The sequence below is a fragment of the Chiroxiphia lanceolata genome, chromosome 2 (genome assembly GCF_009829145.1).
Source record: "Chiroxiphia lanceolata isolate bChiLan1 chromosome 2, bChiLan1.pri, whole genome shotgun sequence".
NCBI classification, from domain to species: domain Eukaryota; kingdom Metazoa; phylum Chordata; class Aves; order Passeriformes; family Pipridae; genus Chiroxiphia; species Chiroxiphia lanceolata.
In genome coordinates this window covers 9,890,589-9,918,348 of record NC_045638.1, presented here as the reverse complement: position 1 = coordinate 9,918,348, position 27,760 = coordinate 9,890,589, and the positions used below count along the sequence as shown (strand labels likewise).

The following is a 27,760-nucleotide window of genomic DNA, read 5'->3' as shown; positions in this document are numbered from 1 at the left end:
ACTTCTTGCATACCTATTATGCCTAAAATACATTTTCAAGATATTCTAATTTCTTCAAATGCTAAATTGCTTCTTTTAGAAGGCTTTTCCCTTTGCATTGTGTCTGAACTTGATGCTCACAATAATTTCCCAGTATAAGTTGATAATTTTTACTTGTTCCTTTACAAAAGCAGTCAGTCATGTAGATAATAGCAATGGAAGTAGTAAGTAGATGCCATTAAACATTCTGAAAAGTTTTCACTAGAAGTATGTTTATTGTATTGTGTGAACAAAAGAAAATCATACAAGGATCAGTAAAACACTAAATATAGTTAATATACCAATGCAAAAGTGTTACACAGAAGAGTGAATTATCCCACACTTTCTTCCAAGGTTTCAAGAATAATAAATTTAATCAAAGATACCTAAAGAAATAAACATTGTTAAGAATGGATTGAAATTTTACAGATTACCTGTCATTGGATTTCTACACTTAGGCATTTTCATTATTGATAGGATGATGGGAAGCTGACTTAGCAAGTGTTGAATTAGTAACATTTTTCTGCAGAAGGAAAACTATCACTTCTTTTGAAAAACTCCATAAGTTATAACTTTTAGTATCTAATGAAAGCAGGTAATCCTATAGATGTAAACCACTGGTCAGGATGTTTTCCTGTCCTAAGATCCTGTAGCCTAACCAAGGAAGGAAGGAAAAAGACATGATGAATAGAAGGGAAGGTATGGGGCATTGCCGGAATGCGTCCTGGCTCTGTAAGACGTCTCTTAAAGACAGAACTCAAACAGGATCTTCAAGGAATCTCTAACTGACCTTGATAACCAAACTGCATGGGACTCCTATTTGCAATCAAAATTTTAGATATGGAAATAAAGTGTTGAATACACAGTGTTGATAAAACTGTTCAGCAACTGAGACCGGGAGCCTCTAATTATACATGGGAAAACTCCCATACTCCTGAACACAGCTTAATCCCCTGTACAAGGCTTTAAAAGTCATGAAACTTCAGATGGTACAAACAAGGAGGATTTTTTTGTGTTTTTTTTTCAATCTTCAGATCTATTAACTCTCAAAAGTTGTTTGTGAAGACCTACATCTTTGGGTAAAGACTAATTCCTGCTCTTTTCTTTGGGAAAAGATTTCACTGTCTTCGCATCAAGCCAAGCCCAGTCAAACATGACAAAGAAAACACTTCCAAAGCTCACATTTACCATCTTTTCCAGAAGTCTGAGATTGCCACGTCTCACATTTTATTCTCTGAAGTGGATTTTCTAGTGTGTTAGACACCTAAGTACATTAATGTTTTTGAAACAGTTATAAAGCCCAGTTATGTTTCCCAGCACGCCACACAGAAACTTGGTGAGATGTACAAGAAAGTTCCTTTTTCTTCCTCCTGCTTCCTTTTATGTTTCCAAAGCAAATCTTCCATTATTGTGAATATTTAAGTGTGTGGAGCTTCATAGTCACAGCTCATATGAAATGAGAATAAGATGGTCTGACTGTAGTTATTAAACTACCAAATTGGTTCTGCTACACACAGTACAAGGGACAAGTGTGAACTCCATGTTCTGCAGTAAGAAATACTGTAGCAGCATAAGCTTATCAACATAAAAATAACATGTTAGCATGTTGAGCCAGCTGTTGTTTTAGGAACTATCAAAACAATGCTGAGAGTGGGGGAAAATGGTCTATTAATGGTCAACTCTAGTCTTTGTGGAGACTTTTAAAATGTTTTTAGCACTCACTGCTCTCCTCAATGGGCACAGCTGTTCTGCTGTGTAACTCCCAAAGCCACGGCAGTGCTTTCTACTGAAATAATTAGTGTTCCACAGCAAAGATAAGGAATGTTTCCTAGAAGTTAAAGGGGTGTATTTTGCAAAAGCTGGCAGAGATTTTTTTCTTAAATGCTAATATGAAATGCATCACTGGAGTAGGACAAATACACAAACAATTGGTTCTACGTAACGATACAAACTTTCTCTGAAGTAACACGGCAGTCAGGGGTGGGTTTTCCTTCTTGCAGAACAAACTTTAATACTAGGCTGGCTTTCTTACAGAAGCCTTTTTCCATAGAGAACGTTCTGTGTAACCAAACTTGGTATAGTTAAAATTGTTCCTGCTGCCAGCACTCCAGGAAAGATGGTCACTGAAATACAACTGTGCTGCCTTGGAACCTGTCCAAAGAGTATTCAGTGGCATAGCTGCTGGATTTCCTTATACTCACAGCTCCTTGCTTAGAAAGAGGTAAAAGAAAACCTGTCCTTTTCCTGATTTTGTGTTTTTAGATTATCTGATTTTGACCCTTGTTTCATTTTGGCCCTTCAGCATCCTGTGCATTCAGAAGACTTGTCCTGGAATTTTGTGTCCCTGTATTTTCTTCTAGACCGTTATACCTCCAGAGATCCCACAATTCCCCTGCCTTTCAGCCATGGGAGTTTGTATCTCTTTCATTTTAGTGCTGATTTGAGATGTGTCATCTGTCCTCATAATTTCTTGAAGTCGTGCCAGGACACCAATACCATAGTAGTAGTAGCAGCAAGTAATTTGTCTTCATGAAAAGATGCTGAGAAATAGGGAGAAGTGCAATAAGAAAAGAAATGGAAAAATTATTGTTGACAATTCAGGGTTAGGACTGATTAATTAAGCTGAATGTTTGGAAATCTGTTTAAACTGTTCATAACTGTATCAAATTATTTATGATCAATTTGGAAAAATGCTTATGATCTCACTGACTTTATGCTACTGGTGAAATTTGTTGTAGGTATGATTCAAACCCCTGAAAGCACCTACACAAAACATTCCTGAACCATCACGAAACAAAATTGTTCCACAACATTTAAGTTCTTTAGCCTCTCTATAGCAAACTTTGAGTAAACAGAAATAAATAAAACCAACAAAGTCAAATCTCATTCTTGCAGCAAGCAAATTTCACTATGCTAGTTCTGTACAATGCGGCGAAACTTTATCCTTTCATCTTGGACAAAATTACTTGCTGGAACACACTCTTTGATGAGAGTAGAGGATCATCTGGGAAATAAAAATCTCTCTGCCTCTCAAAAATTTTACTAATTGCTTTCAAAAAGAAAAAAAAATTGTTTAAAAACAGACTTTAAAAACAAATGACATACAGCAAATGGCATTTGCAGGTTCCTTTTTAAACCAAACATTGATTACAAACAGTAAGTGATGTAAAACTGCCTACATATAACTGTATGTTTCCTAAGATATAAAACCTTTGAATTTTACTGTGCTATGACATAGTAAACTCAAGATAAATGCTAACCAAGCCTATGCCACTATAGAAATAGAAACTGAATATTGGACAAGGATATTCTTGCAGCATACAATATTCTTGAAATAAAGAACCTTCCTTTTAAGGATGAATTATTCTCTTCTCCAAGCATCCAGTTAAGCAGCTGCACATAAACCTTGAATCAATTTTTATAACAGAGATGAGGACACAGAAAAAAAGAATTTAAAGTAAGTAGTCAATAAGAGGTAAGAAGCAACCTTGAAGTGAAATAAAAAGCCAAAAGGCTGTTAGAACTTCTAAACAAAATCAGATGTCCTCTTAAATGTATAAGTGAAAAGGATATTTGATCCTTTCTACATCCTTGAAGTACCGTGGCTGAAAGCAGTACTTTGCACTGTAATGCTTCATTAGTTCAAAGCACTGTGTAAACATTAGCTAATGAAATCTCATAGTATCTCTGCATTATCTACATGTTTTCTTGTCCAAGGACACACTCCAAGACATGTACCCTTATTTCCTAGGCTATGACCATTTCATTTACCCTACAGTGGTTTTTAGTCTACTTCAAGTGCATATTGAGGATGCCTTAACTGACAATAAACCACAGGTAGCAGAAATAAGTGTTTTCTATTACACAAAATTTAGAACTATAATTCCAATACTGTGGGAGGTTTTGATCCATCAAAGAACGCATTATTTTCTTTCTTCACACCAACACATGCAAAATCAGAAATGCAGGGTGATAAATCAGATACATTGTTTTTATAATGTTTTTGCCTCATGTCTATACAGAGCAATGTGGTTCACTCTAGTTCACAGAGAAAACTACAGGCAGATAAGTCTCCAAATATATTAGCCTAAGTTGATTTGATCTCATGCAGTGTGAACTCAGGTGTGAAACTAGGTAGAAAAATGCTTCTTCCAAACTCTGCAAGAAAGCAGCTCAGGATACAGCCCAGTTCTGCAAAGTTTCTACGTACAGTTCAGTGACTTGGTTTTTCTAGCAAACTTAAAGCCAGGGAAGTGGGCCTGAATAATAAGTTCACTTTGCTGAACTTAGGTAGCTCAGTATGCTAAGGCATGGCTAATCCTAAGAAAGACTACAAAAATTATTTTTCTCTTTCTTAATCCCTATTATATGAATATTTCAGATGATCAAATATTACTATATTGAAAAGAACTGCTGTGTTTGGTGTATTTGTCATATAGTCATATCTTGACTTTTGTGCATGTGGCCTCAGGCTTTATAAGGCAAATATATAGGTATCTGTGGGCTATAAGGTTAATTCCTCATGTGAAAGCATTACAGCACCAGCTTTTTCCCTTTCTCATCTGAGTTTCTTTTATGGAGGAGGTTTTCCATAATGATAATTCACATGATCACCTGGGATTAATCACCAGCAGTAGTTACCACTCTTGTGGCCACTTGCTGGAGAGGGATCAAGGACTGAAGTGATGCATCAGTAAAGCCAGACCTTGCAACACTCAAGTATCTAGCAAATTCCAGGGTTAAGGCAGAAAAGTGCATGAACACAGCTCCTGACCACAGCTGGGTGGGTTCAGCTTGGTGTGCATGGCACTTATCTTGACATCTCCTTACAAATCTTTATGTGTATTGTGGTAAGATATAAAAACATGAACTAAGCATGGCCAAAGTACATGCCAGCCTCCTGCAATACCTGGCAGCACTGGTCAGGACTCCAGAGTCCCAGAACAGCCATTTCACACCTCGCCATCCATATGGCCAGGGGTGGAGGCCTGCAAAAGGCCACTTCCTCACTTTACAGAAACCTCCACTTACCTTATACCCTCACAGTGTCATGCCAGTGGCAGAACTAGAGTATGTCCCAGTTGTGGGTATGGATGTGTGCCTGTGTGTGAGGTTGTGCATAAAAATACATGAAAGAGGGAGATATGTGTATATATATATATATATGTGTATGCATATACATGCACTTAAAAACAATAATTCAGTGTTAACAGACACTCCACAATGAACATTGACTGAAATACTCTGAAGCATGCTAGATTCAAAAATTCACATTTTGAAAAGCAGGAGAGATAGAAACTCTTGTGGGATTTTCTGAAAGAAACGTCATTAAAGGCTAATAGGAAGTTAGACCTGAAGACCTTAAGGAGAAAAGAAATTGGAATTTCAGCATTAAGAATAGTCAAGAGAGAAGAAAGCAGAATGAAAAAAAGTAGAAGAAATATAAAACATTCAGTCTTGTCTCAGTATTCATCTAAGCTACGGCATACAAAACATGTGAAATATAGGTCAGAATTCCTCAACATGTAGAGTTGTTATTTTCATCTTAGTACTTTTTTGTTACTTGCTTTTTTTAATTTTCCTTAAGTTTCATCTGAATTTTTTTCCAAGTGGGACTGCTAAGAGATGTCATTGCATATTGTAGTGGGTTGACCTTGACTGGATGCCAGGTGCCCACAAAGCTGCTCTGTCACTTCCCTCCTCAGCTGGACATGGGAGAGAAAATACACTGAAAGACTTGTGGGTCAAGATAAGGGCAGGGAGAGATCACTTACCAGTTACCAACATGGGAAAAAGAGACTTGACTCAGGCAAATTAATTTAATTTATTACTAATCAAATCAGAGCAGGATAATGAGACAAAAAATGAAATCTTAAAAACGTCTTCCCCACATTGTTCTCTTCTCCCTGGACTCAGCTTCACTCCTGAACTCTCTACCTCCTTCCTCTCAGCAGCGCAGGGGGGCAGGCAATGGGGTCTGAGGTCAGTTTATCACACGTGGTCTTTGCTGCTCCTTCCTCCTCAGTGGGAGGACTCCTCACACTCTTCCTCTGCTCCAGCATGGGGTCCCTCCCACAGGAGACAGTCCTGCACCAACTTCTCCAACATGAGTCCTTCCCGCTGGCCACAGTTCCTTACAAGCTGCTCCAGCATGAGTCCCTTCCATGGAGTGCAGTCCTCCAGGAACAGACTGATCCAGTGGGGGTCCCCTTGTGGGATCATAAGTCCTGCCAGTAAGGAAAAAGAAAATATAAGACAAAGAGAAGGACATTTTCGAGAGGAGGAGAACAGGTATACAGTAGTGAAAGACAACATTGAACTTTTTAATGCAGTAAAAATGAAAACCAAACCTGAAGTTGAAAAAAAATAGAGTCTCTGCTTTCAGAAGAGTTTTACTTACTGGTAACATTTGAGGATCTGTATCATGAACTGTATGTTAGACCACCACAAACTTTCAGGGCTTTGCCCCCTCCTGCAGGTTCAAATTACTTTTAAAATAAAAATGTTACTTTGGTGAGGTTTAGATACTAACAGGACTTTTATTAACTTCCTGAAGGTAACCTTTCAGAGTCCTTTTCAAAGCTGGCCATGTTTACCATGTCCTTTGGACCATCTAGTCCTCTGAACTGCTACACACATGCATCTATCTCCCTGATGCTTCTGCAGAATGCAAATGACTTCTGCTAGTTACCATGGGGACATGAGCAAGGACCATGAGATGCATAGCAACAATGCTCCTATTTTTGCCATTTTTGCTTTTGTGACAAAGAAAGGGGAACTAAAACACATACTAGAGTTTTTTCTTTCTGTTTATCTTTCTTTTTTTCACGTACTCACATACGTACGAACATTTGCTTCATTTTAGCTAACACATAATAGATACATATTGGGTATTTAAAGATAAGTATGAAATCAGATTACTATATTTTCAACTCCCTACAGGAATAACAGGAAATTATTACAAGAACTATCATACTTTTGAAATACAAACTTCAACAACCTTGAGGCAGTAAAATATATCCAAATTATGACACTTTTTACCGAAAACAAGAAAAAAACAAACTTTAGATAAAATCAAATATACATGCACAGATGCATATCTTGAGAGAGAGATATGTAGTTTTTAAAACAAGAACTAGTCTACAGTAAAGTTGTATAAATTGGACAAACACCAATGAATGGATCCAGGACTGTGGTCTTGGTTTGGGTTTCTTTTTAGAAAAGGGACAGCATTCTGGTAATTAAAAAAAAAATAAAAATCAGCTGTTAGTTTAATATTTTAAGAGAGAACTTACCAGCTGTGCTCCCCAGATTCTGTTTCTCACTTCTTCCCTGTAATGTCCTTTCTATATCAGTAGTAATGCACTTAAGCATTGTTAAAATGACAGTTTTCTGGGGAGATAAGTCATTCAGTAATAAGCCAGAAATCAATGTTGCTTAGTCATATGCTATTTCTTCATTCTTTTATATAATTAGTATGAAAACTTTGATTTTATTAGATATAATTTTAATAGGTGGATCTAATTATGTTCTCAAAGGATAAAGATGATGAAGACTTAAACTCTGCTAGTGTCACAATTCAAGCTGTCAGGCTGCCATAGCTCGCTGTGCTCATGGTCCCTCCTCCACTGAATCCTTAGATGAACAAATGCTCTGTCATTGCTCTATTTTGGTGCCACTATTCAGCTGGTAACATTTTATAAAAACATTTCATTCTCCAAGGACTATATTATTCTAAAAGTCTTTCAGACATAAAAGCCATAAATAACTAATTAGGACAACAAGAAGACATGACAACTTGTAACTGTCTACGTGATCTCCCTGATTTAGAAATACTCTGACTTACTATTTCTAGGGCAGCAGGAATTGGTTTAGCAAAAGAGGCAATCTTCTCATTGTGCTTGGAGAGGTGAACAGAAGAAATAGCAGGCACCTGAGACACAGACTAAGAATTTCCTGCAAAGGAGTGCTGGGGATATATCCCCAGAATACAGCCCTTTGAACATCTTCCTCTCTCATGTATGGATGGGGCAGGGCCCCTGTCCCAGCAGACAGGTACCACAAGGCAAGAGATTGAGGTTGTTTACAAAGGTGTGGCATGTGTAAGGGACAGCAGAGGACAGTGTGGATAAATCATGTCAGAGTGAATCTGAATTTTCTTTTCTCATAGTGTTTGATTAATACTCAGCCCCAGGAAGATACTGTAGTAGTCCTGCTGGAGAAGCTGTTTTTGATTATTTATTAGGGCCCATCTAGAGCTCTGGACATTAAGTAGGTCCAGAAGTAATCACAGCTTTGTAGCTGTCTGTGCTATATTTTAGAATTAAATCAATCCTCCACCACAGTCTCACACCACCACCCCTGTCCCTCCCTTCCCACCTTCAGCAGCCATTCAAGAAGTCCCTTGCCAGCAAGTAGCTGATGGAAATTTTCAAGGCCAACCAAAGAGGATAGTAGTTGTGCAGCTCCTAGGAAACCAAAAGCTTTCAGCATCTCAAATACACTTTTCCAATTAAAATGCTTTCCTTCCCTGTGCTCTTGTCTTTATCTCAGTGTCCTTTTAAGTGAGAGATTAAACTCTGGAATTGAAATCCAACTGAAAACGTGTAATTTTCAAGGAGGATAGGGTCAAACAGCGAATAGAACAATGGAAATTAATCTGATATTGTTGGACAATGCAGTTTGATTGCAATTATATGAATGACAGTAAACTACACATACATGGCAGATTTTCTTCCTATTTATTTAAATAAGAGATACATATATGATATCCCATAGAGGATAATAAATATTCAAGGACCTAAATTTTCATTAGTACACTAGCAAGTAAATTTTCAAAGTGATGCACAGGGACTTAACTGCATGAGTCCCATTAATGTCACTACTTTGAAAATTTACTTCCCATGAACTTCTAGAGGATGGGGAAAAATGAAAAAGACTGTCATAATTTTAAGAAGACAGGGAAAAGCTTGTCATCACTTTGGCATTCTGGTACTTTAATCAGTAAAGAATAATTTAAATCACATCTTTAAAAGTAAGCTCCATTTTAAGCACAGACACAGATGGTGACATTCCATCATGAGTTTCTGCTGCACATTATTAGACAATATACTAATAGGCCTTTTACTTTTCTGTAAATATTAACAGTAGACCAATCCTTCTTGCCTTCTGGGAAGAGTTTAATGGGAGCCCTTGATCTAAAAATTAACAATCAGACTCTTTATTTAGGATCTGTGATTTAAAAGTCTGGTAGAGGGATTTTTTTTATATTTTTAAAATCTTTTGAGAGTTCAGTTCCTCTTGGGTCAGTTATTAAGTTACATTAATGTAACTAGAGAATTCTTTCTCTTATGAAAAAAATAATATTTATTTATTTATGGCTGGCAGAATTTTAATTTAATATGCTTTTTCTTCCTCTGAAATATGTTTAAAACAAATTTCATGTTTGTGCTGCATTTTTCTATTATATATATAAGAGAACATATAAGAGAAAACATGCTTTAGGTAAATATGTATTGTTTGTGTCAAAGAATAATGCATTGGAAACTTTGGCAATTCATGCACTACTGCTAATTTTGGAGTTCAGCTGGGAGGAACAAGGAAAAGTATGGGAGAAGCCCTTACACTGAGGTTTCAGACTTACTGACTAGAGAGGTTAAGAAGAGACTGTTCTAACCAACCTATACTTTGTGTGGACATCACTGATTTCAGTCTATTGACCTGTGTGAAACTGCAAATTCACAGTTGCTGGTTATCTCCACAGAGCAAATAAAGAAGGTGCAGGTAGTTCTAACACAGTTTCTTTGCATTGGTTTCTGCCGTAGAGAATGAGTGGCATTTTCTGTCGGGGTTGCTTTGCCTGTCAATAAGAATGACGAGCTCTTGATGATTGAGCTGAAAGATGCTGAAAGAAACTGATAATTGAAAAGCTTCAAGTCAACAGGCCTAAATGGTAGATATATCACAGAATTCGGAAAAAGCTTAAGTTTGTCACGAGGAGCTGCTAACAAAGTGCATAGGCTTTAATTAAAAATGTCTACTATATCAGTAATTTAGAGGGTGGTAAATTTTATATCTCTAATTAAAAAGACTTCATAAGTGATCCAAGAAGTTACAGATGAATAAACATTGCATCTATATCGGGAAAGCAAAACAACAAACACCTGAAGACCACGATGTGATAAAGTCTAGCCTGCTGAGTTTTCTGAAGAGTCTCACTGATATGCTAAAATTCAATGAGTGTCACCAAAGCAATAGATAGCAGGCAGCTTATTCAGTCCTCTGACAAGGTCCTGCACAGGAAATTAGTAAGGAAACTAAATATTTGTGAACTAAAGTATTGCTGGGGATCAAAAGTATCTGAGACAGAAGAGAAAGACTAGAATTAAACTGTCAGTTTCTGCTGCAGGAAAACAGAGAGTGCCTCAAAATCCTATCCCTAGACCAAGTTTTTCTGGCATAGTCATGGAGTAGCAAACTAAGCAGGTAGAAAAGTTATGGGGGTTATGGTAGAGCAGGGTGGACTGTGAGGAACTCCAGGGACACCTCACACTGAGCTCACAGAAGCCATCACTAGGTTCAATGCTTTCGAAGCACAGAAAATATGCACCTGGGCAAAAATATTTAGATTCCTCATATACTTTAAACAATATTAAGTAACTTTTCTCCTGCTTCAGGGAGGAAGATTGCAAATGCAAGGAAAATGAGAGATGGCATATTGTAAGTAGATAAGTGAAAATACCTGCTCAGAGTATTTTTCAATTACCTGTGGAACTCATTGCTGCTGCAAGCCATCAAGACTTGAGAATTTAAAGAGACTCTGACTTGCATTTCACAATAACAAGAAATTGATGTTTGTACAGACCTATAATGAATAATTTCTAAGAAAAGAGAAGCAAAGAGATGAAAGGGATTTAACCTTGTGTTGGCTTGCAACTTGTCTTTAAAGTAGTAAATCTCCCAGTAGCTGGTTTTTATATTCTTCACAGTGGTAACTAGTTCTGCAAACAGACTGTTGTTTCTTGATCCAAAAAATACTTTCTGTAATTTGATTCTTTTTCAGCTTCTCTTCTGGTTCCTCAGATTCATATGCTCAAACTGTAGAAGAGCGAGTGGCAAAGTCAAAAGAGTTCAGAGAGTAAGAGAGGCCTTAAGTTTTGGGTTTTTTTTTTCCTTTTTCAATTTCTAGCTGGAGGACTCTCATCACTTGACTTCACAATTACATCCACAACCAGGAAACTTAGCAAGTGGGGAGTGGAAGGAAGGTTAATTTTAAATTTTATTGCTGAAGCAATAGGAATATTATCAATGGATAATCATAAAATATTTTAAGGCAGGAACCAGTGCCCAGTGAAAGCAGGGATGCTTAAATATGGTATTTGAGGGGTAATGAAAGAGCAAATTATGACAGGAAAGGACCCAAGACTTGTCATAATGTATAATTAAAATGTCCCCAGGATAATGATAAGTAGATATATAGATTGGGAGAAGAACATGAGTCTGGGTATGGATGAAATAAAGCCATGAGAAACCAAGTATTTTAAATAATAGTTTGTTGCCACATGTGTCTTTGGAACCTTGATTTATTTTATTTTCGTGTACCTGAATTCCCCTCTTCCTCTCTGCATCTTCTGTTTGGAGGCTGTGACAAGGGTGGAGGATACTTCAATCAGAGAAAAAATGAGGTACAAACATGTGACTCTTTTTCTCCCTCACAGAGTGACTAGCACATTTAGGAACCCAAACCTGGGGAAGATAAGAAAAATCAAATGATGTTTTTAATGTATGCAGAGAGAATCAGAACTGCCCTAGACAAAGGAAAATTTCCTAGCATTAATCTACACAGCAAAGAAGATTATTTTGCCAGTTTAGTTTTAAGTGCAAAATCTTTCATACACCTCCAGAGAGGCTCTTTACTGGCAGAACAGTAATATAAAGATTCAAATGTGTCAAATCAAAATGTCACTCCCCTCCCCCTTATACAGATTCATCTCTCTCCCTCTCTTTGGCTGCCTCCCTTGCATGCTCCAAGTTTAATCTGCAGTTTGACTTCAAATGCAATAATTCACTAGCTCTAGGCATGTGCTTAAAGGACTATGTATAATTGTAATTCTGAAGAGATTAATACCTTATATTGATCCCCTACTTCTTCATCTATCTTGACAGCATGTAGTAATTTTTAAGAAAAGGAAAAATGATTTGTGTCCAAAAGGATTCTGGTTTATTGCCTATTCATATAGCTGTTTGAACTCCTGTGTTCTCCTAAAAACAGTGTGGTAGAGCATGTAGAGTAAATATATGTTTAGATTTATTGGTTACAGTTGAGAGCATATGGAAAAAGCTATAGTCTAGAATGAAAACCTGCAGAAGTGTCTGTTGATTTGAAAAGACAGGCTTTATCTATTAAAAATAGCCTTTGCTGTGCAAGTGCATTTTGTGTCCCAGTTCAATGGCTACATTTTAAAGGCAATATGGATGTTTTCTACACCCTGAACTGTGATGGTGTTTCTTAAATTTTTTGAATGTATTGCATTTCCTAACAGAAGTGAACTATGTTTTGTTTGTTAAACAGTTCTTATCTCGGGTCATTTATCTGCTCATTAGATTAGTGCTTTTTCTTTTCTTTTTTTTTTTTTTTTGTGTTAAATAAGCACTTAAAATGGAAATGCAAAACTAATATGAAACAACAGGCTTCATTATGCTCTTCAGGGTGTACAGAAATAGCTGAAGTAATAAAATAAGGGACACCTGCAGATACTTACATAGGTTTGGCTTAAATATGCCAAAAAAATAGTGTGAAACTAGAAACTACACAAACCATCAAGGGAAGCACTTTCTAAAAGAATTGCCTTGATTCTGTGAAATGCTCAATCCTTGCAACTCCTGTTTATTTAAATGAGAATTTATGAGATTCCTTGCAGTGTATCTAAGTCACATAAAATACAAAATGCTCTTTAGTTACGTAGAAAATATCTGCATTGCTTTTGTGGAATTATGTATCTCAGCCATCAATGAAGAAAGCACAAAAATGCACAATGTAGATTTAATTTTGATACTGATGATTCCAGACTTGGAGAATTTAGGAATATATCAGTAGATATAGGCATGCAAATAAAAGTGGTCACCACTTAATATAGTCTGCTAAATCTTTATAGAGATGGAAGAGAATATCCATTATTTGAATAAAAAAAAGTCATCACAATAAGGAAAATATTAAGATTGCTATAATATCAAGAACCAAATAACTTCTATGGAAAATGACAATATGCAATCTCACACTGCATTCAAAATTCTCTCAGCCATTCCATAAATAGCTTGCTCTATGTGCATTTAAAGTGAATTTCTTGAGCTCTATTGCACTGATTGTTAATACCAACCCCTTGACTATGTGTTTTGTAAGGCAATATGATTTTGGTTTACAATTTATGCATAGAATATCTATGCATAATACTACTAGTTCAAACTGTATGCAGAAAATAACATAATTTGAAATATCTTTGGTTTGTAAATTTAAACTAGAAGCTTGTGAAGTTTTCCAGTTAACATGATACTTGCAGAAAGATAGGAAAAAAAAATACATACTGTTGGCTGGCACAGGCTGTGTCTGCATTAGCATTTTGGACCATTTTGCAGAGCAATTCAGGCACAAGAGAACTAGATTTTTCTTTTTCAGATGAAATTGAACAGGAAATCCTGATTCAGGTGCAGATCTAATGCACTACAAGCCCTAATGGGCTTTAACCAGTAATATTGGCTCAGGACATTTCCAAACCACATACATGGTGAGGACATTCAATTCTGCAGACCAGGCTAAATGTAGCCTGAAGTAAAATGTGGAAATTGCATATAATATTGTGGCTCCAGCATCAAATGCTTTGATCTAATGCTGTGCTCCTACTGAGTTACCCAATTACTAATGTAGGCACAGCCTTATACTTGCTTTCAGATCATCAGTGGTGTCCCTATTAAGGCCAGAAGCATAGATCAAATGAAAATAAGAGACTCAGAATTAATCAAAAACCTTTATAGTTTTAGTCACCTTTTTCTTTTCATTAAAACTTCATGGAAGCAAGGCCAGCTATAATTAATGAAGAAGTCTTTTCTCAGCCAGGATTATTCTGAGGTATAAGCCTGATTACTTTTCACTCATTCTTTGACTCATTTCATGTTAGTTATATAGAGTCAACATCAAAAAATTAACTGTTATTCCTTTCCATTGAAAAACTGAACTACTGAGATGAGAAAGTATAGGTTATCCAGACCATTCAGTGGAGCTTTTTATTTCCAAAAGAAAGAAGGAAAGGTGGTTTTAGGAAAGTTAATATGAATTTTGCTATTGTTCCCATATTACAAGCTTAAATGCGAATGACAAAACCGAGCACAGAAACTTTTCAATGCAACAGTGAGCCAAGAACCTTTTCTGTACAAGCCAACTGGTAATACAAAATAAGAGAAAAATAAAGATGTCCTGAGGCAGTAAATTAAATTTTTCTGGGTGTTCCTTTTATGTACAGATCATTTTCAGTGTCAGTACACAAGGTTTTAAACATTAAAGTACTGCAACCCCCATTAAACAATATTATTGTGTATGTTTTCAAAAGACAAATGCCTGGATGACAAAACCCTGCATTTTTCTTTCTAATTTTACCTTGTGTGTGACTTGGTGAGATGATATGAACTGGGGAACTAAATTTCACATATGCTAATAGTGACTAGCTCAGGTGTAAGAACATATTACTTGCTTCTATTCACAAATAATTTATACAGGCTGTAATCCAGCACGACATCTGTGGTTAGTTGATGAGTGTGCTATTAATCAAAACCAAGAGCTGACAATTTCTCAATCTTTAAAAAATAAAAGTATCGTCATGCCATTGAAACCAATAATTCAGCACAGATGCTTTATTAGACACCTTCAGCTATAGTATTCTGTAAATCTTGGTCACATAATTGCAATCTGTATTTTTCATTTTTTTTTTTAGCCTCTACTCTCCATTGACAGTTTTCACTCACTCCCTTTTCCAGGTTTGTGCATAGAACAGCACAAACACTTTTGCAGCTTGAGTTCTGTCGATGCAGGTTTCACTCCTTGTCCTTTCCACCTTAGATGTGTCCACCTTGGCTTCTGGCAGCCAGAATCAAAGTTTCTCAGCTGGCCCTATACCTCTGTGACTTATCCTGCCTTTCTGTAAACTTTATAGCTACACATTGCATTGCTCCATTGATTTATATCCACCTGCTGTATTTCTGCAGGGGCCATCATGTCAAGTCTCCTTTCCTTTCCTGTGCACTGTACCACATCTGTCTTTCATTTCAGAAGTTTCACACTGCTGAGAAAGCATTTATGGCTATTTTTGGCTAGCTGCCCACTGTGCTTCTAGAGGACAGGTTTGTTTTAAAAAAAATAAAATATCCTAAGTACTAAAGTCATACAGAAATTACAGAAATTTCAGAAATAACAAATGTTTCACTTGTTATTGCACAGAAAAAAAAGGACAAAACGTGAGGCCTGTGTTTTATATCTCAGAGTTCTGAGAATTTGGGAGCAATCCTGGAATGCTTTTACAAACTGCTGAAACCTGCAAGGTAGCTGAGTGAGGAGACTGGAGAGGTATATTGAGAGACGTTTAGAGCCGAATTGAGGTGCATTGCAAAACAAAGACAGAAAAAAAAAATTCCTTGCTATGGGCACATTCAGATCTGGATTAATCACATTAATGTCTGCTCTTCTTTCCAAGGTTGTATCAAAAAAAAAAAAAAAAAAAAGATGAAATCTTTAAGAGTTTCTCTAAATGTAATATGAGATATATGAGATGTGAGTTAGTTATTTTATCAGCTCTCAACTTTTTGTACAACAAATGCTAAGGTGACAGGCTACCAAGAAGCAGTGTTATTTAGTGTAAACTGTATGCCACTGAGTCAGAAAACCTAAATTCTCCTCCTGATCTTGGTCAGTACTTTTGACAAAATTATTTCTTTGCCTCTCCTTGTTTTGAGCGCTATGTAAGTTCTGGTTGATACCAATAATAGGTAGGAACAGTAGCAAGATTCCTGAAACACAGTGGGAGGGAAAAATATTTTACTTTCCTCAATACAGGGAGAGAAAATAATCTAATTGAACTCCAAGGTTCTTCACTTCAGAGAAAGAACTGAAAAAATATTCTTAAAAACCTCTGAAATAAATCCTGTAAAAGTGTAATGTACATGGTTAAGAAGTATTTAAGGGTATTAGATGTATATTTTTAGATGGCCTTTTACATAAAAAGAAAAAAAAGAGATTTTTCCTATTTTTTAAATTACAGTAACCTAATCACATAATTATGTGCAAGGAAATGTGCCATAGTTATTGACTAGAAAACCATTGCTGAATAATAGCCACTTCAGCTTAAAGTCTCCCTTTTCATCAGACAGTTCCTTCTCAAAACTCTACCTTTTTTTTGCATCTTTGCTTGTGCAGGCTGCTGGCCACAGAGGTAAGTAGTGAAAGTGTAATATGCCTCCCTTACGTAGAAATCATGCATGTTCTGAACCTTTAGGGGGAGGCACTGAAGCTTAATATAGGCTCCAGCAGCCAAACAAACATATTGTCAGATCTGCTGTCAGGATCACCTGCAAGTAAACTGATAGCTTATTTTCTGGAGCAGCTTCTAAGGTGACCCTCAGGTTTTCTAGGGTCACCTAGATCTTAAGGAACTCATTTTCTCTGCTTCTCTTAAGTGGCATAGTCAGAGATGCAACACAGAGGCAAAAAGCTATGGGCCTGATTCTAATTTATATTTTACAGGAAATTCTGATATTTTGACAGCTAGTATATCTACCATTATGATATCAGAGTGACAGTTGCAAACTGTATATGAATACACATACTTCAGCAAAGAGCAATGAAGCAAAAGATTAGTAATTATAGCTGGGGATATTCAATGTCTCTTTAAATAGTTGCAGGGATCTCTGAACTTCCCTAAGTCCTGCATTTGAGGGACAGTCAGAGTCAAAGCTGACGTTTTGTATGAAAGATGAAACACATGGAATATTTTATATATCACTCAATCAAGTGAGAAAAAAAAAGAAAAAAAGAAAAGAGTGTTGTTTCTCATTTGCTGGAACAGAATGGTTTTGCAAATTCTGCACCCACCAGCAAACAAAAAATGAAAAGGCTTTCTAGCCATTCTCACTGTACTTAAAATGCTCTAGGTCACTCTTCTATGAGGGGAGTCATTTTGTACTCATTCTTGTATGTGAAAAAAGAGCATATGGCATTGGAGGTTATAAGCTGAATTTTTTTCATCTTTAGACCAAGTGAAGCTACACATCAATTGAAAAGGTAACAGACCAACCAAAAACAGATAGCTGAGAAAGCATCTCCAAAGCAGGAGCTGTTAGGTCATGACCTCCAAAGACAAGAATAAATCCATAGGAGGGTGAACACAAAGTGCTATGACCTGTAGGTCCAGAACATAAATCACAGCCATACTAGACCTTTCTTGAAACCAGTGAGCCGTGGTCAGTGGAGTCAAATTGTTTTCTTTGCTCTGTAAAGGTTAGTAATGGAGCAAAACTAAAGAAGGGTGAAACTATAAGAATTGGACTTTTTGAGATTAAATTTTTGAAGCTGTTTTTTTATTTACAGGAATTTATCAGAGTGGTTGATTGCTTTTCTGCTGTTTTAAGCTGAACAGAATTTATCTCCTTTCTCAAGGTAAGAAATCTACCTTGCCAACTTACGGGCTCGTGGGACTAACACTCTTAGAAAAGCTCTCTCTAATTGTTAGGAAGACTTTTCTTTCTGCTGCTTACATCTGCCCATTAGTGAAACAAAACTTACACACAAAAAATCCCTCTGAAATTTTAGAAGTTGCAAAGTTTTCACAATTGCTTGGAAAGCAGCAAGAACAACAGAGTGAAGCAGAATAAAGAAGTTTTTCTTATATATCAGTCAGCAGAGAAAAGCCTATCTTTAGGGCTCCCAGTTTCCTGCCACTGTGGCAATTTTATAATTCCAGTGAGACAGCAAATATGACAACATGGTAAAAATGGCTTTGTTGAAGTAGTCTGTGCACAACAGAGTTTCTCTCCCTGAATTCAGGAGACTCAAGAGATGCTCTCAGCTGCCTGAAGTACATGCGCCTGTAGGTTTCCTTAACTTTTAGATCTAAATCACGGGGACTCCTGCTGCAGTTTTGCCAATCCTGGTGCCCCTGCAGGGCTTGCCTTCTGCCTTCAGGTAGTCTGGCTCCCAGCTGAGATTTCCTCATGATATCTAAAAGCTGAAGGGAGATTCTGAAAGTGCTGGCAGAGTAATATGTGTAGCTGGGCTACACAAGACTGTGGGGAAAGGACTGAACACACAGATGCCTTCACGGAGGTTTTCCATACAGGCTCAAGCAGGAACAAAAAGAGACAGTTCTGATTTCCACAGTATTAGGAACGAAAATACAAAGCAGATGAGATTCTTCCTTCCCTTCCCTTCCCTTTCCCTTTCCCTTTCCCTTTCCCTTTCCCTTTCCCTTTCCCTTTCCCTTTCCCTTTCCCTTTCCCTTTCCCTTTTCCTTTCCCTTTCCCTTTCCCTTTCCCTTTCCCTTTCCCTTTCCCTTTCCCTTTCCCTTTCCCTTTCCCTTTCCCTTTCCCTTCCCCTTTCCCTTCCCCTTTCCCTTTCCTCCCCTTCCCAAACCTTCCCTAATAAAGAAACATAAGCATTACTTTAACCCCGTTGTTATTTAGTCATTCTGCCATTATTATTACAGAAAAATAAGATTGTAATTCCACCAGGTGAGTCACTGAAAGCTCACTTCCATAATAAATCACTTTGGCACATGATGTCCTAAGAAAGCTTAGCATTCCACAAATTCTGAAATGTATGTGCCAGCTATCACTTAAATAGCATCTGGGATTTATTTTGAATAGAGGCAGCCAGAGACTTACATTGGCAAGAACAGCTGCAGAAAAATTTTAGACCTTGACCTTCAACATTGATGAGGAGACAAAGCTGTTTTCTGTAGTATTTACTCTGAATGCTGTTTGTCTTTGTACTTAGCTGCTACCTCCAGCTATTCCTTCTGTTTTCTCGTGTCAACCCTAACACATTTTCTCCATTAATCTCTTCATATTCTTTTCTCCTGTATCCCCTCTCTTTCCTTCTTTGTTTTGTTTGTTTGGGGTTTTTTTTGCAGCTAAAACACTGAGTTTTTTCTTCTTCTTCTCATCCGAATTTAAAAAAAAAGAATTCACATTGGCAGTTGCACAGTAACACCCTGCATGTGTATTACAGTTCTTACTATCCTTAGAGCATAAGCTTCTGGGAACTTGAACTATTTTCATATGTTTCTCTGTATTATATAGGGCTGGGATCAGGGTTTAGAGTATCAGGGGTAATAAAAGCATATGCTGCAGCTTTTCAGACACCAATAAGACAAAACCAATCTTCACAATTTCTAGTTCATTTAACTAGGTATCACCTGTGCCTATCACAACCACGAAGTAGAATAACAGAGACTAAATGGCAGCTTTCAGTAGAGTCTTTGGATATTTGCCTACAGCAAAGGAACATTTTATCCTGTATATTGATATATGAAATCATTATGTACTTTAAAATAATTTGCCATTCCATTAGCATTCTTTCTTTATTCACCTTAATTCATCTGGCTTGCTGACCTTCTACTGGCTAATGAACCTCTCTTGAGTGTAGATATGGAGACACAGTTCTCATTGCTTTGCCATAGTTTCTTATAAGCCTCTAAATATATAGTATTCTAAAATATTTTTTTTTCTGTGTGTCAAATTCTGGTTCTCATGAAGACAAGAAGATGACACAGTGATTTTTCACAGTGATCACTATGTCATGGGTAGTTTTCAGAAATTTCGGAAATGGTTTCTAGACTTCTGTTACCTAACATCTCTGCTGGGGGTTGGCATTAGTCCAAGCAACACTTTGGAGCTTCATCTAATACAGGTGCTTGTTTGCACTGCATGGTCTCCATGTCCATCAACTTAGGTCTCACCACATGGGGGGCATGGATCAGCTGTAGCAGCAAAGAGGGGTAAGGCTTAAACTGAGAACAGGAGCACTTCTCAGGGACTATACACATCCAGCTTTTATAAAACAGCCTCCCCAAGCCTTATTAATAGCAGTTTAGAAATGTATTATGTCGTTACTATTGCAGCTGCCCTTCCTGCATACTTGTGGTGAGACCACTCAGCATTCCCAGCACCAGGCTGAAGGACCCACAGCTTGTCTGTATGACCATTAATAGAGAAACGGGTGCCTCTTGGTCCCGCTCCCACAGGGACTGTACCTGTGGACATTTTTCAAAGATATTCCACAGTCAAGATGCCTTGGAGGTGGCAGTGGTTTGGGCTGGCCCCATGGGCAGGCAGGGACAGCTGGGAGCAGAGCCCCGTGGTTGGAGGAGGTGCACCCATGCTGGCTGTGCACGCCGGCACCAAGCGTTCCAAGGCACAGGCTGTGTTTGCAGTCACGCCAGCCTGGCACCCCAGCTGTGACCTGCAGGCTCACCTGCACTGATGTGCCAGGGACAGCTGCCAAATCTGACCTCCAAAGTGTCCTTAGGAGACTGTAGAGTGACAGATAAATGAGACAAAGCCTTTGTTCTGCCTAAATTAGAGATTCACCCGAGAACACAGTTTTGAGACACAATGGCAAACAATGCATTCACTGAAGAAAGAAATAGCATTGGGGCATTTTTATTGAAGCACAAAATATTTTAACGTACATTTTTACAGTTTGAATAATTTAGGAATGCAAACTCCTTAGAACTTGCCTTATTCAAGGTTATCTTCATTACACAGTGGTTTACCACATACACAAAAGCTGTTGCTTTGATTGAAAAAGAATATTAATAGCAGCCAGAAGCCCCCTGAATTATATGTGCCCATAAAAATAATTTGCAGTAGGTTTTACTGCATTTTTCTTGCATTTAAATTCTCTGTCAGTTTTTGACGTCTCAAAAATCAGATATTGCTTTAAGATGTACCAAGTATTGAAAGGAAAAAATCAGCATTGTGCTATGCTCCAGATAGTTAAAGTATTTACTTTTAAAAAAGTTTGTAAATTTGAAGAAATGGTGATCTGGAAAATTAGTCTTAGCACTAAGCAATTGATAAGGATACACTGAATACCAGTATGCTAAAATATAGGTCTACTGCACAGAATTTAAAGGCCCGGCATGCTACATAATTTTACAAACTCTTTCTCAGTTGACCCTTCAGGGTGTAAGGAAATGTCCTTCAGTATAGTTCCCTGGAAACTGCTATGAGATTGTGCCTTCTTTAATGCTTAAGAGGTTATTGACTAATATGTGACTCATAAATCCATTTCTGGTGCTGCCTCGTAGAGAGGGATATGTGGACTGATCGTGGCCTTGCATATATTTTCTGAATGCAAAACCATCAGCTCATCCTCGTCTCCATCCATCTCAGCAAACACCATCATGAGCAGAACAGGCAGTTGCCCTCTGAGGCTTCTGCTTCTGGGAAGACAGGGCTGGCACAGGGTGCAGACTGGAAGAGAAAATAACACCAACTGTACACAGAAGGGGGCAAGAGAAAGTGGTCTAGGGAAAGAGGACAAAAGGAAGGAGAAACGAAGGAGCTGTGAGATATATGTTCAAGGTGTGTACAGAGAGCAGGTGCATGAGTGAGAGTCTTACAAAATGCTGAGATTTTTATTGCCAGTAGTTCTTAGTCACAAGATACCTGAAAAAATCCATCATTGCCTTGATTCAATTTTCTTGATTCACAGCATCAAGGAGAAGCTCAAGTTTTTCCTGAGTTCTGACAACCCCGTTTTATAAACAGGGAAGCCTGTGCAGTGACAGTACAATCTGCACGCATTTCAAGTCTCATGTTCAGTTTTCTCAAAACAAAAAAAGCTCCTTAAGCTTTTACAAATAACAGCAGACAAAACCATGCATGTGTGCATGTGTATGTGCCCACACAGACATAAAGAATTTTTCAAATTTTTTACGCAAGCAATAGGAATGTTACAGGGAAGAAAAGCTTACTTGTGGGAACTGGAATTACTCTCTGAGGAAAAGAAAAAAAAAATAGAAGAAAAGAGCCTGACTTACATGCCTATAGAGAAATTACAGGAAAATGCTTGTACTTTAGATACTACCCTCCCCAAGCCTTGCTCCCTAACAGCAATTTAGGAATTTATGGTTTCATTATTATTACAGTTGTTCATCCTACATACTTCAGTAACCTACAGTGCATTATTATGGGCCTCCATAAATACACTTCTGCCTTTTTTATGCAACACCCCCCCCCCCATGCATTGCAAATTCTATTCCAAATTGTGCAAATTCATAGATGTTTAAGCTTCTGCAATGCATAGGAATTTAGCAGATTTACAGTGCAGTAAAAAAATAAAAGTCAAGAGCAAACCACCAATCTGTTCAAAACTAGACAGCCAAGAAAACGTATATACTTCCCAGGATATTGCATATGCACAGCACTTTTGCTTAGCCACTGCCTTCCTAGCTTCATATCTATCTTTCCTCTTCATGATACCCAAAATCATATTTGAAAATGGTAATACAAACTATGCTGAAAATAAAAGATCTTGGAAATGGCTGTGGTTTGGAAACCTCCATACTTTTCTTTCCAAACATCAACAGGGTGCAGTCGCAGTTTGACAGATGGAGGAATGAAGACTAGTGAAGAACAGAAAACACCAAATTTTCACACAGCAAGGAATGATCAGGCCACTGTCCCTGATGTGAAACCCACCAAAGAAACTCTCTGTCTGACAGACTAAGGCAGTTCCTTTTACAGGGGTATAGGAACAGTGGTGGGATGCAGGGGAATGAGAATTGAGGGATGGAGCAGATGAGACAGTTAAGACCATGCAATATCTATTGGACACTTAGGGAAGGCGGGATGTTAAAGGGAGAGATCAGGGAAGAACAAGCATAATAAAAAATACAAGGGGGGAAGATAAAAGGGTGCAGTTACATGTAGGCAGGCAGCTGATCAGTTTATTCAAAAGAGCATTATGCTTGATGGCTACAGTCTGTTCTATTTTCCTATTAAATCCTACTTCTAACTCAGTGTTGGGTGAGCATGTGTCCCATTCAGAGCGAGTACAGGTGCAGACTGCCAGGGACCTTGATGTGGGGCAGGACAATGGTGGGACACAAGCTCAGGGAGAGCATGTTTGGGGGGGGAGCACAGGCCAGGGCCAGCTGCTGCAACCACTCAGTCTGTGCATGTGTGTGAACAGCTAGCAAACTCCAGGTCAGAGTAGCAGGCAAGTAGGAAAAAGAAGAGCTTTGAAAGAGTTAGTTCCTTCCCTGAGGATGGGGATCAGATTTAGGAGTGGCTGGAGCTGAGATCTGGGATGAAGTGAGTAACTTCAGCTTTGCCACAGGAAGGGGGGTATCTCGTCTGTCCCACAGTGCACCAGATCCACCTACCTCAACAGCAGTTGAGCTGTTCAGTGATCTTCATCGGTCATCATGGACCAGTTAGGGACACAGGGTTGTATCATATCTAACTGCTCACCCATGCTGGCTGCAGTGGCTGCACATCATCACTTTGCTCCTACTTTCCTGTTGTAAAGCAATAACAGGCTTCAGAAGACTGTTCAGAATGCCATGCCAGCAGTGCTGTATATCTTGTCCCCCAGTCCCGTGACAATTCTTTCAGCCCCACAGCACAGGTGTTGAAGAGAGAGACTGAAGCACAGGACAATCAAGACATCACATGACTGATGGAATTAGCTGAAAGTCATTACTGCAATGCTGAGAAGGAACAGACTCACCAGCACGAGAAAGCAATCAAAACAAGAAGTCAAGTCTAATACTTTCTGTCTTTTGTTAACTGACTTCAAGTTCTAATAAACTTCTTCAGCTTTTCTTCTATGAAAAAGTACATTTTTCATGTAACGATATAATCTCAGCTTCAGAAGTACAACTTATCCAGAGGATATTTATTTTTCTTAATTCAATGTGAAGTCCAAAGACTCCTGAGACATAAAATCAAGGTATACATTTTTATAAAATTTATAGAGCAGAAGACAAAATACACACACACATGCATTATATATATATATATGAGATTAAATTTTCCTAGTACATTAATCGTAAGATTTTAGCTCCAATCAATTCACCACTTCCATTGCCATTAAAGAAGTCCAGAACAAAAAATGAAATTTGCTGAGCATCCAGAAGGCCAACTATTTTTTGACAATGATAGTGCAAAGGGAAGGAAGCAAGTTTCAGAGATGATCTTACATCCTTGAAAATAGTATTTTCAAATTTGATTAAGTAACCATTAGGGTGAGTGCCTGTGTCTATTTCAATCATTATGGTGAACTGCAGAAATACTGCTGAACTCGGAGGAATCCAGGATTTAAAGCAATTCATAATGCTCTGGAGAACCATTGGACATCTGGATAGGACTACACAGCAACCTTATTTCCATTAAGTATTAATGGGTCTGGTCAGTCATATCTAACAAAGAAAAATCTGACTATTGCCTTGCATTACATGATAGTCCTACAGCACAGTGTAACAGAAGAGTTAGCATCCTAGCAACTTCTCTGCCTTCATTTAAATTCATATAAAATGGAGGCCAAGCTGAGAAAATGATTTCTCTAACAGCAAGACTCTGACAGACTCATAAATGTGACTCACAGGTAGAAGTGCATCTGGGCCTGTCTGCAAGCTCAAATGGTTTGTTTGCATGCTCTATCCATCTCAGTGGAGTGACATCCAAGGCTAAGCACAAGTGCAAGACAGGAGGTGAGACTGGAAACTGCTATTCAGAAACAGGGGAGGAAAGGCAGACTGTACAGTGCCAGGAAAGGAAAGGATTGGCTAGATACTCCTAGAATAACTACTTATACAACATAGTGTTCTCGTGTTTGGCCCCTCGTACAACCTCTCCCTGTCCATAAAACACTGTTTTTAAGCTGAAGAACTGTACCTATGACCATTGCTCCTGCTCTGTGTGAGGACAAGAGGGAAACTGAAGATTTTGTGCAGAATGAGTGGCCATCCACAGCAGTTACCATGTGCACAACACATTTGGAGCTTTTTTATGTTCAAGATGGCAAAAACAAGCAGTGAGATGTAAAATTCTACTCTCAGTATTCAGGGATGGGCATTACTTTCACTCATTTTTATTACTGAGTACCTTGCAGAACTTTTCATAGATCAAGACCTCTTTGTACTAAACCATTGTACAGTCATGGAACAAGAAGACAGTATCTTTCCCCGAGAACTCACAAGAGGTAACAGATGGATTAGGGCAGAGGAAGTCTACAAGTGTTACTAGCAAAATGTTGGATAATATTAGTAAAAAGAAGAAACTGTGGTCAGCAATTTTACATGCTTTTGATGACTCTGGACTGGAAATCTCTTCACTCTCCACAATGTAACCATCAAACTCCAAGGTGGCCTATCAACGGTTTGAATACATCAGTGATCATCAGGGACTGATATAAATATTAAAATTCTTGATTATAATAATTTTCTTCTAATATTAAGAAAGATCATCAGAGCAAAATTGGAGTAGTATTAAATGAATATATTCATACAATTTATTAGTCAATGTAATAAATTTATAACCTAATCTATTCCAAAAATAATCTCACCAAAATAAACATAATTAAAACCACCCAAGCTGACATATGTCAGGACAAAGCAGATGTTAGTAGATAACTACTGCTTATCGTGAATCATATAGCAAGAACGGAAATGAAACTTTTTGTTAACCTTGACAGGTGTCATGCCTACTTCTGAGTCTAATCTAGATTATATTATACTTGCATTTTAATGAACTCAGTCAACAAACAGACATGCTAACAGGCAACAGTTCACAGAAGCAGTACAATTTAATTTTTTTCTTTGTTTACTTTCCATACTCTGCTGAACATCTGTGAAAGAAAGAAAAAGATAGGAAAAAAAGTTAGTTTCATATGCCATGTGGCTATGGAAGCACTTCTTACTGTGCCTTCCAGGAAGACCTGTATTTCTTTTCTACCCAAAGCCTGATCTTGCTGATTACATTTCTGAAAGAAATGTACTAGCCAGTACTAGGCTGAGAGGCAAGTATCCAGTAGGCAACTGCTTTTTCTCTCTCTCTGCTAAAGGGAAATCCACATTTCATTTGTTAAGGAAACAGTCTCCTTGAAACTAAATTAGATGTCAATTTTTCAATTCATACAAAGCAAGAAAGCAGACTTCCTTGTAGTGTTTCCTTTTCTACAGCCACCACTTGCATGTCCCTTGGAAGCTGCTCGGTGATTCAGCCAGTGCAAGTTTAGAGCTTCTGAAAGCTAACATGAGATTGGAAGGAGTCCCATGGCCAATACCCAAGGGCCTCCCACATTCTGGGAACGCCCAAACTGAGGCCTGGGGAGGTGTTGCAGGTGTCAGAGCTGCAGCCTGCTCTGCATGGTGCCCTGTATAAAACAAGGTTACCAGGTAAGACCACAGGTAAGACCAAAGGTCAAACTGGCATAGCCCCTGCAGCATCCTGGGTATTTACTGCGGATATCGGGGTGCAGTTGCAGTACAGGCTGCATTGCTTTTGGAAGAAAGCACTGATCTAAAGTGCCTGCTACTTTTGGAGAAAACAGAGAGGATCATAACATCTCCTTTGCTTTCCCCAAGCACTTCTGAACTTGTACGCTACCATCCTCGGGAAGAAACACAGAGCAGATCAGTTGGTACCAATAACTCAGCACTAGTCTGACTGACAGCTTCTCAAAACTTCCAGGTCAAAAAGACCACAGAACCTCACTTTGCACCCAGAGGCTCATTTTTCAGCATTTTTCAGCTCATTCCCCACAACTCTAAAAAGCTGTACAGTGCACTCATAAGGAAATCATATATTTTATGTTGATATGGCTGAAACGCAATTAGGACACTACTGAGAACGTTGTATATGGAAACTCCAGTATTTACTTTTCTGCAGAGACTAGAATGTCAGAAGCTATCAGCTATACTAAGTATCAGGAAGGGAGTGAATACTGAGCTCATAATAACTTCTGATACACAAGCAGATTGCTTGATAATACTGTTGGTATTTAGCAGTGTTATGAGCATTCATTTTAATATAGGGATCTAATAATTGTACATGCACATTAATAAAGCAGAAGCTTGTAAAATAGCAATTCACTGTTTCAAGCACTGTGTCTGCCTTTAGTGTGTTAAATAAAAATAATTTTAACAACCTACCTGAATTTCTGAGCCAGCTGTGACTGACCTGTCACACTGACTGCACATATTCTGGACCCAGCATTTTGTTTCCAAAGTTTGTGCAGTAGAAGTCCCAATATGTATAAAAGAGTGGGCATATAAAAGAGTGGGCATATATATTTAGTAATTCTTATAAATCACTGAGACTTTATTAACAAAAACCCAATCCTATTTTTTTTCTGCATTTATCATTTCCTGTTCAACTTTAATAAAATTTAGGAAGTGTTAGCTTAGTTACTAGTAGTGTCCATATCAAGTACTTACTACACAACTAAAAATGGTAGTTTCGACAACCTTAATTTTATTAGCTCTGCCTTGCCAACAAAACACTGCTAGCCTAGAGAAGTTTTGATTCCCATCTTCTACTTTAACCCCGTCAAAAAAAGAAACAATTTGCAAGTTGTGAAAGCACACTGTCATGGTCTTCTCTCCTTCCTACTTTATCGTAAAGATACACTAGTTGTTATGATTCATATAGTAAAATGGAATGTATTTAAGTTTAAATGAAAACTACAGCAGTG

General features: G+C 37.9%; 1 long non-coding RNA gene across 1 annotated transcript; it reads right to left on the bottom strand.

Moving 5' to 3' along the window:
- Window positions 1–5,823: 5,823 nt before the first annotated feature.
- On the bottom strand, window positions 5,824–7,554 carry LOC116783219. The gene is made up of 2 exons (XR_004355567.1): window positions 7,314–7,554; window positions 5,824–6,245 (listed from the first exon to the last, which is right to left on the bottom strand). It is a non-coding gene; the product is annotated as an uncharacterized LOC116783219 (long non-coding RNA).
- Between the last annotated feature and the right edge of the window lie 20,206 nt (window positions 7,555–27,760).